An 8,972-nucleotide genomic window follows, 5' to 3' on the forward strand; every position below is an offset into this window, starting at 1 on the left:
ATCCAGCTAAAATATCAAGAGGCAAAACCATTGAATGATATCAAATGCCGAAATGCGTTTGGTTTAATGAATGACTGCATAAATTACAGCAGACACTGCAGTCTGGGAGAAACTTACATTATGGTAATAGGATTTTAATATACATACTTATCAGACAGAAAAACATACATTTCACATAATTTCACATCTGCTGTGTGCATTTCTGTGTTTTTCCACTAAACTGTGGTGTTTAATGTTTGTACTATATGAATGTTGAGCAGTTCGGCACTCTACTCAATTTTAGCGGAGTCTCGAAAGATATCTCATGGGTGGCTTATTCACAGAGAGGAAATTACAGAGGTGGAAGAACAGAGACACAGAAAAGCAAAGTGTGGTATTCAGATATGTTTTGTGACCTCACAGAGGCTTCAATGCTAGCACTGCATTTTGTGTAATGCAGGCCTGGGTGGGGTGAGATGACCCTATCCCTAAACAGGAGTACCACAAGAAGGCACCCTAGTTGATGTGTATGATGCTAGGCCACTTCAAGGGGTCCAGTGGAGGAAGCCCACATGGAGGCCCCCAGTGATCTCTAGAGGGGGGAGACAAGAGAGTAGGAGAGTGTGACAGCATCCTGTTTCTCCTTTCCTGTCTATTGTCTCCTTGGTGGCTGTTTCAAGCAGTAAATAAATTAGAAGGAGGGGAGGCTGTGTGTGTGTTTGTGTGTAGCGGAATGGAGTGGGGTGAGGGGGGTGGCATTCGGCCCGGGCCGCTGTAGATAAGGCAGGGTCTGGGTGGCTCTGGGAGCCCTGCACAGACATCAGTTCTGCGTGTAACGCATGACAGTATCTCGGGGAGCCTGGCCCAGATAGATTAATGGGTACCACTGGCCTGGCCATTTCTGTGGAGAATGGCCGGGCTCCTTTGCCTAATGATGCCACATCCATCCTGCAGGGTGATGTACAGAGTGCCGGGGAGGACGGGTAACCAGGCTCTGATCACTCTTTATTTGGCAGTGAGCACTCTGCTCACAGGAGCCCTCGGCAGCACCCATTAATATTATGTACAGATACCCTTGTCAGGGATTTACATGCGGTGATTCGAAATCCAGGAAACAGGGAAATAAGCAAGGTGGGGGCAGGGCCACTGATTTATTGTGTGGAAAGTTGGAGACTTGTGGGAGGGGGCAAAAATAAAGAAAACAGCAGCTTGTCTTTATAATAATGAGCTTTGGCCTTTACCTCCCTGGTCTGTTGCTAGGTTGTGTTTTTTCGGAATATTGTTATGCTAGTGCCAGTGGGCATTTTATGCTTCTTCCCCTGAGAATACAAACATGTGGGGAAAAAAAAAAAAATCAGAGCAGACAACACTTTATGAATTTTTTGACATTTCAAGAGGAATAAGTGTCCTTTAATAGAACTCCTAGGTAGAGAATCCATTGAGGGCATCTGAGTCGTCAAAATCGTGGACATTGTACGGATGCTATAGGGAGGCTAAAAACTTAACACATCAATAAAGTAAGGTTTAATATTGCATTAAAAACGCTAACTGAACGAATTATTTTGATGAAGTGCTGTGAACTGGCATTTCACTTAACAAATGGAAAGTTAACGTATTATCTGATTGGTTTTGAGGACTGAACGCAAATGAAATAAACAAAAAACAAACCGTGCAATTTATGCTACAAATCCCAACAAAATGCACTCGAAAATATTTCTGACAGCTTTATTTTCCTTACAGGGCTACCTAATTCCCAGTGATGTGTTATCCTAAAGAATCGATGACAGTAAATCAATATCCTATGCATGTAATGAAGTAATAAGTCTTTTTTTTCCCAGGCAATCACATACAGCTTAGCAGCATCCCTAGAGCAAAATCCACTTTAACTAACAACTTAATTTCCATCAGTCTGATTACACTTTAACGTCCTCCACCTCTCTAGATACTGGCTACTTACAAACACACATATAAAAACAAAAGCTGCTAAAATAGGGCGTTAGGCTAACTAAGATAGATGTTAAAGTGGATTTTCCCAGTTCAGTAGGTGGCCCTGAGGTAATCAAGCTGCCATTCAAAATGAAAGCATAATTCAAGTCAATTTATTAAATGACTGGAAGAACCTGCAGTGTGGCGAATAGGATTTACTTATCTGAAAAGAGAATAATTTGTAATCCCTTCTTCAGCATCAAACAATGGTATAATCAATACTAATGATTTTTCTGATGTTTTATGAAATCAAAACTTTAGTATTACATGTAATGCAAATGAATTTTACATATGTGAAAATTGTGATCATATGCAGATTACTATGAATGAATAAAGTAAAATTCTGAGAAAAAAACACAACTATGCTGTGCATTATAAAACTATGATTGGGGATGAAAAGTAACTAATTTTCTTTTTTGAAATTAAATAAAATATAAAATACTCCTGGTTTAAAATAGTTCTTGTATAATTTGCTTCCGTTTACATTTACCACGACAATCTATTGCTTGATACCGTGTTTATTTTTTTGTAAAACAACTATCATAGTATTTTAATTTTAATTATAATCATTCCCAGTTATCTTAAAGGAAAAACTGGTTCTTCTATGCTAAGGTTAATTTAGAGCCTATTAAGCTCACAATTTTTATGTTCCTGATTATGTGTCGCTCACATTATCATTCACAAATGCTGGCACAGCAGTGCCATAGTGGTTCAGTGGGCAGAGACTGTACCTCCCAGTCCCTGGGCTGTGTGTTCGGCTTGGGTTCCAAACTACTTTGCTCTGTGTGGTATTTGCATGTTCTCACTGTGTTTCAGTTGGATTCCTCCCAGTCTGAAGACAGGTGAGCTGGTGACTCTAAGTTGTGCTGTGTGTGAATTGTCAGGTGTGTTTGCTCTGCTATGGACTGCCCTTATTGTTTCTGAAAATGTGGGGGAGAAGTTTTGACGGATGTCATATACACTCACCGGCCACTTTATTAGGTACACCTGTTCAACTGCTTGTTAACACAACTATCAGCCAATCATATGGCAGCATCTCAATGCATTTAGACATGTAGACATAGTCAAGATGATCTGCTGAAGTTCAAACTGAGCATCAGAATGGGGATGAAAGGTGATTTAAGTGACTTTGAACGTGGCATGGTTGTTGGTGCCAAACAGGCTGGTCTGAGTATTTCAGAAACTGCTGATCTACGGGGATTTTCACACACAACCATCTCTGCAGTTTACAGAGAATGGTCAGAAAAAGAGAAAATATCCAGTGAGCGGCAGTTCTGTGGGCGAAAATGCCTTGTTGATGCCAGAGGTCAAAGGAGAATGGCCAGACTGCTTCAAGCTCATAGAAAGGCAACAGTAACTCAAATAACCACTTGTTACAACTGAGGTATGCAGAAGAGCATCTCTGAATGCACAAAACACGTCGAACCTTGAAGCAGATGGACTACAGCACTCGTGTCAGTTAAGAACAGGAAACTGAGGCTACAATTTGCACGGGCTCACCAAAATTGGACAATAGAAGATTGGAAAAATGTTGCCTGGTCTGATGAGTTTCGATTTCTGCTGTGACATTCAGATGGTAGGGTCAGAATTTGGCGTAAACAACATGAAAGCATGGATCCATCCTGCCTTGTATCAACAGTTCAGGCTGGTGGTGGTGGTGTAATGGTATGGGGGAAATTTTCTTGGCACACTTTCGGCCCTTTAGTACCAGCTGAGCATCATTTAAATGCCACAGTCTATCTGAGTATTGTTGCTGACCATGTCCATCCCTTTATGACCACAGTGTACCCATCTTCTGATGGCTACTTCTAGCAGGATAATGCACCATGTCACAAAGCTCAGATCATCTCAGACTGGTTTCTTGAACATGACAATAAGTTCACTATACTCAAATTACCTCCACAGTCACCAGATCTCAATCCAACAGAGCACCTTTGGGATGTGGTGGATCGGGAGATTCGCATCATGGATGTGCAGCTGACAAATCTGCAGAAACTGTGTGATGCGATCATGTCAGTATGGACCAAAATCTCTGAGGAATGTTTCCAGCACCTTGTTGAATCTATGCCACACAGAATTAAAGCAGTTCTGAAGGCAAAAGAGGGTTCAACCCGGTACTAGCAAGATGTACCTAATAAAGTGGCCGGTGAGTGTAAACACACACATTTTCTGAACCGCTTGTCCCATACGGGGTCACAGGGAACCGGAGCCCAACCCAGCAACTCAGGGCATAAGGCTGGAGGGGGAGGGGATACACCCAGGACAGGACGCCAGTCCGTCGCAAGGCACCCCAAGCGGGACTCGAACCCTAGACCCACCAGAGAGCAGGACTGTGGTCCAACCCACTGTGCCACTGTACCCCCCTGAGTGTAAACATTTACTTTTTAATGTACTCTAATAGAGTAACTTCTTTTTTTTTGAAACCACATTCTACAATATTTGCTTCCAAATTTACATTTTACACTTCAGTACTGAGCACTTACAGCATTTTATGAAGTAAGCAAATTTTATTCAGTTGCATTTGACAAAGTCTAAATCACACACACACACACACATTTTCTGAACCGCTTGTCCCATACGGGGTCGCAGGGAACCGGAGCCTACCCGGTAACACAGGATGTAAGGCCGGAGGGGGAGGGGACATACCCAGGACGGGACGCCAGTCCGTCGCAAGGCACCCCAAGCGGGACTCAAACCCCAGACCCACCGGAGAGCAGGACCCGGTCCAACCCACTGCGCCACCACGCCCCCAAGTCTAAATCATAAGTCATAAATTGAATAAAAACAGTTAATATTAATATGAGCTTCCATTTGGACTTATTCACAATATATCAGTTTGGCAGTGGTGGCAGCTGAGACATTTAGAGGGAACTAAATTTACTTCAGTAACTAATTTGCTCATTAGCGCTCCTTCTGGGATGTGAACCTGCAACCACCTGGCCAGAAGTTCTGAAGACCATTATGTCATCTGCTACCCAGGGGCAAAATTAAAGCTGTAAAGTGCCAAAGCTTTTTACAGAAGCCCAGACTGCACTCCTGTGGTCCTTGTCTCTGATGGCACCATGGCCTTGAACAGGTTCCCTTCGACAATTTCCTGTTGCCGCTCATCCCCTGCATCCAAACCGGCCAGTGAGAATCGCCCGGTACCGCTGTGTCTTCTGCTTCTGCCAAGTTTTCTCACCGTAGCAAAACATTGCAGGCATTGGGAAACTGGAGGAAAGCAGCCTGGCAGCCTCCCCATGTTTCAATCAACCAATTAGACATCGGCAAAGGGAGCTGGGGGGGTGGTGGCTGCTTTTCACATTGTGCAGTTCGACAATCCGCTCTCCCAATTAAGCCACCTTCTGCGCCTCACAAGGCCCTCACTTGCAACCCATTAAAGAGCACTTTCACCAGAGCGGGGGCCCGGCTGATCAAGAAAAATTACGCCCGTAATAACATCGAAATGAAAGGAATTTGGACAAAACGACTCTCCGCATCGCAGATTTTGTTTACTAGTGGGTAATTAATTCTCCACATATGTTGGGAACATCTGTCGCGATGACCTGCCATCGTATCAGTGAAACGACTGCTGCGCTGTTTCTCCTCAGGTCATTAGCAGAAGTGCTCAAATTACTCTTCCTTTCCCCCGCCTTGTCCGAAAGTGCTCCCAACTTTGGCATTTTTAAAGGTGCCTTCACTTCTTTCCTTTATTTCACACTTCCCATTTTTGCCTATACATCCTGCTTACTGTAAGTATGTTGTAATGAAAAAAAATATGTAAAGCAGATTGGGATTTGGGATAAAGCAGAAGTTAAAAGGCACTAAACCTATGTGATAATGCTGAATAGACAGCAGGACAGTACCCTCAAAACACCACACATGGTCAGAGCTAAACCTCCTTATATCCTCAATTTTGGATTTTATATCAATGGTCTGTTGCAGTGCTGCATGGACAGTATTCAGTAAAGAAACAATACAACACTGTAAAAGGTCTTCAAACAAAAGAGATGAAACAGAAAAAAGAGTAAACAGAAGTTAAATAGATATACAGCTGTTTCGAAACAACCTTTTTGAGTGGTTTTTTAACCTTTTCTAGGCTATGGATCCCTTTAAGATATGAAAAAACACTAAGGGTCACAACTAGAAAATGTCCATAAATAATTTCACCGAAAAAAATTGGATTAAAAATTAGCTTCACATGGAATTATGCCATAAACAACAATAATAATAGTAATATTTTTACTTAATATTTGACTTTTTTTTCAGACAGTGTTGTTTTCAAAGCAAGCATGCACTTTACAGGCCCCCTCAGAAGTCCATCTACAGATCGCATTGAGTCCATGGACCTCAGGTTAAGATCCCTTCATGGTTTCATTAGCCAGTGTTGTAATTTGTTGGAAGTTGCGTTCACTCTTAAAGTAAAATATACACCCAGATACATGTAAATTCCCCACCGATGTTATGGCAATGAAACTGGGGGCTTTTTGAGCACACCGAAAAAATAAGATATATAAACAGATTTACATTTTTTTGCTATATTGACAGGCCATATAATGGTTGTCCACTGGGGGCAACAAATAAAACGGCTGACCCAAACCTGTGAATCTTGACATCTTGACTTCTGTTCAGCCCAATAAATCCTCATATGAGGGAAAAACAGAAGTCAGCATAAATATTATTAGATAAATTCTTGCGGTTGTGGAGGCATTGCGGTGTGGAGGATGCAGAGCCTAAGGGTAATCTCTTCAGTGAGGAAGACACCCTGACAGGAAGTACTGGCCAATTACACTGGACGTACCTGAGATGGCCTGCTGTGAAGTGACAGGTCCAAGGTGCTGAAAAGAGCAAATAACCCATAAGCCTTCATTCTGTGATGGAAGGAAAAAGTAACAGCGTTAGTTCATTGACCTCTGAACTTCTGCCGCTGGAGGGCTTGAATTTTCCAGCCACAGATGTTACGAACTTCGGCATTTGGGACGACATCCATTTCATATCAGCCAGGCCTGCAAAATTGTTGCACTGAGAAATAAGACCGTATTCAACCATTCATCCGAAATACATGCAGGTCACACGCAAAAGTTGTTAAAATAATGTATGAATTTCTAGTTCAGCTTTTAAGGAACAACCGGTAACCCACTCATACTGTGTGTGTACCATTTGATGCGTATTGTTATTTTTTTTGAAAGAAGGAACATGCGATTTTGACAACAAACTGCAATGTCTACGGACACTAGAGAAAAAAAAACTCCTCGGAAAATATTTATTTTATGTATTCTTTTTCTATGAATTCTGGTAAAATGGTAAATTACCAGCAATGGTTTATTTGAACTTGTATTATTTTTACTTGCAGTTTTGCATAGTGTATTTGTAGGGCATTTATTAGAAATCTGATTTTTTTAAAATTAAAAATCCTAAATGCGCTAGCTGTTCTTTGACTGTGCATTTTTCATTGCCTCTGAAACACTCCAGTAGTACGATCAGCAGTAGTATGATCTGCAGACGTGGTAAAATGTCACCAAAATCCTGCTAGTATCCAGCAGCTGGCAAAAAGAGGGGATTTGCTCCAACAGCTGGTTGGCAGTCAGACTGGGATGGTATTCCCGCTGAGAGATCAGGAGATACAACAGAATAAAACTCTCCCTTCCTGTTTTCTCTCTGTCTCATACAGCATGACCACATGAGTGGCCTAGCTACAGAAAATACAGGAAGGTCACCATTATTTCCCATCATCCCACGTTCTCCCCCATCGGCCTCAGGGGCTGATGTTGGGCTGGAGAAACACACTGAGGTAGCGCCACTCAAGGTGAGCCGTCACACACGATACCATCAGCGGCAGTGACAACTGACGGACAGCCCGCAGACACGCTGGCCGCCAAAACGCAGCCTTTCTTCGATCATCCGTGAGGGCGCTCTGCCTCATCCTGCTGACCTAACTGTCATAGAGCACACAGAAGCTTTGGAGATGACATCGGAGCCGAATCGCTGCGCATCCCCTTTATGGACGTGTTTCCTCTACATTGCTAAATACAAAAATTAAAGTATCAAAAAGAGCAAGAACATCTATTCAAGAAAATGTTTAAGAAATCAAGCTCAAATGAAAATACCCTCTCAACAGATTGCCCAGGCGTGGCTACAGTTTTAATACGTACAAGTAAAAGTGTGTGAATTCATATTAATTAAGTGTAAATACTAAAATGTGCCAGTTACTTCTGTGCAACCAGAGGACACAGATATGTCCTGAGGGAGCCCTTCGTGGCACAATGCACTGAGTACATAGACTTTAATTTAGGGTTGGGGTGAGGTTAAAAATAAAAAATGTGCTGATAAATTCTACAAAATCTCTCCACATACAGAGCGAGTCACCAAATGTAACTATTAGAACAAAACCATTTAAATGAACTCCTAGGAGAATAAGAAAGCTGCAAAACCTGCTGGACTTGACTACGTGAGATTTTTCTCTTTTCTTAGAGAAAGAGCTAGAGAGCTGGTGTGAGTGGACAGCCATTAACTACAATGAAAACAGCAAAGAAACTCCATAACAGGAGACAGAAGGCCGCACACAGGCGTAATTAATCCAACATCACCCCGAGGTCCAGGAGGCAATGACAAACCCTTCTCTGTACTCGAGGAACTGCCTCAAGTGACCCCCCATCCACAGAAGGTTAGTGGCGAAACCATCCCACGTTTACTAAACGGTAGCAGTAGGTACCTGCAATCTGTCCCAGCTAATTTTTTTTAGAATCAATTAAATAATTTTGGGTGAGCGGGTGGGGGGGGGTACATTTCCTTACTTGATCTCATCTTTACCCTAATGCAATTGTCCACCGCAAGTCGTGCCGCGAGCCGCATAATAAAGTAATAAGGCTAATCTTGTTTCTGCGTCCTCCTCTGGAGAGACACGCCAGTTATTGTATTAGATCTATAATGAGATTCTGCACTCCATCAACACGACTATGCGCTGGGGTGTATGCCACTTTCTTTGAATAGGAAAAAAACAACAACCAAAAAAAAAGAAAAAAAAACAG

This window comes from Scleropages formosus, chromosome 15, assembly GCF_900964775.1.
Source record: "Scleropages formosus chromosome 15, fSclFor1.1, whole genome shotgun sequence".
Classification (NCBI taxonomy): domain Eukaryota; kingdom Metazoa; phylum Chordata; class Actinopteri; order Osteoglossiformes; family Osteoglossidae; genus Scleropages; species Scleropages formosus.